This window comes from Rattus norvegicus, chromosome 16 (genome assembly GCF_036323735.1).
Source record: "Rattus norvegicus strain BN/NHsdMcwi chromosome 16, GRCr8, whole genome shotgun sequence".
Classification (NCBI taxonomy): Eukaryota; Metazoa; Chordata; class Mammalia; order Rodentia; family Muridae; genus Rattus; species Rattus norvegicus.
The window spans coordinates 66,244,721-66,246,347 of NC_086034.1; the positions used below are offsets into that span (position 1 = coordinate 66,244,721).

The 1,627-nt window shown below is 42.5% G+C and overlaps 1 protein-coding gene and 1 long non-coding RNA gene across 2 annotated transcripts in view; both read left to right on the forward strand.

Annotated features, from left to right (window-relative positions):
* The window catches only part of Nrg1 (neuregulin 1), a 1,053,401-nt gene that overhangs the window by 290,637 nt on the left and 761,137 nt on the right, over positions 1-1,627 (forward strand).
* LOC120097372 (uncharacterized) overlaps positions 1-1,627 on the forward strand; it is a 41,550-nt gene that overhangs the window by 4,968 nt on the left and 34,955 nt on the right. The gene's annotated exons all lie outside the window — the stretch shown is intronic.

Genomic DNA, 1,627 nt, shown 5'->3' on the forward strand with positions numbered 1-1,627 from the left:
GGCTCTAGAAGCTCAAACTCAGATGCTCACACGTGTGCAGCGAGCACTGCACCCATCGAGCCACCACCCCACCCTCTCTAACTTTTCCTTTAAATATTAATTCTGGATCCTGTCTCCATCTATAAAATTCACCGTTTTGCTATTGTGTTGCATTGGTAATAGTTACTTACAGCTAGCCAGTGTCTAATGAACACTTTAATGTCAGTTTTCATAAGTAACTTGATCCCCACCTAATATTTAATCTAATATAGATCCTTTGTAAATGAGAACTCGGCTTCATTAGTGGAAGGATTAGCACTGAAGTTTAAAGAGGTTATGTAGTGCTTTCTCATTTTCTGTGGGCAGACGGGAGTAGCTTGCATGTTGCTACCTAGGTTTATTAATTCCAGAAACCTCTGTGCCTGTCTCAAAGGGAAGAGAATCCTCATTGCTTAGGACCAGCACAGCCTTCTTTTATTTTGTCTTTCCAAGGGAGCATGAGCTCTCTGTCCCTGCTGAATTATTGTTTTCTAATAGATGGGCACGGAGGAAAAGGCATTAATTGATCATACCATGTGCTAACTAAATTTCTGTTTTTAAATAGTTTTATTTATTTACATTCCAAATGTTGTCCCCTTCCAGGTCCCCCCCACCCCAACACCAAACCCTGACACTATTACTAAATATATTTCTTTACAAATGTCTTCCTGTGGTCTTTAAAGAGAAAAAAAGCCAAAATGGGCGCCTAAAATCCTTACCATTCTAAAACTTGGTCCTTGGAAATTTTTATAGAGTATATTTTGACAATAATCCCCATCATTCAGACCACTTTATCCAACTTTATATTTTTCCTGTTACATTTGATGCCATCAAGTCTACTTTGCCCATATATTCTGGTTTGTGTGACCTCAACTGAGCTGTGGCTGACCTACCAGAGTTTATACTCTCACAGGAAACTAACTCCAGCCGGATGCCTTTTCTAGCTGAAGAAGGTCCTCGATTCAATGGGACCTGTTCCCTAGAGAGCTCACTCATGCACTGATATATTTCTTTTTTATTGGATATTTTATTTATTTACATTTCAAATGTTATCCCCTTTCCTGGTTTCCCCTCCAGAAACCCCTCATCCCATCCTCCCTCCCCCTGTTTCTATGAGGATGGTCTCCAACCCGCTCCCACATCCCTGACCTGGCATTCCCCTACACTGGGGCATTACGCCTTCCCAGGACCCAGGGCCTCTCCTCCCCTCGATGTCTGACAAGGCCATCCTCTGCTGCATGTGACACTGGAGCCGGGGTTGGGGATTTAGCTCAGTGGTAGAGTGCTTGCCTAGCAAGCGCAAGGCCCTGGGTTCGGTCCCCAGCTCTGAAGAAAACAAAACAAACAAACAAACAAACAAACAAAAAGACACTGGAGCCATGGGTCGCCCCATGTGTACGTTTCGGTTGGTGGTTTAGTCCCTGAGAGCTCTGGAGGGTCTGGTTAGGTGCAGTGTATAGCACTGATATAGTTCTATAGAGAACTCTTGAATGATCCTTTTGGCTATAAATAATTCACCCATAACATGTAAAGTTCATCATTTTTCTGCACTCATATACCACGTATTCTCTTTGCTTTCATAATTTTTGTTCTTTAATATCCTTGGCAG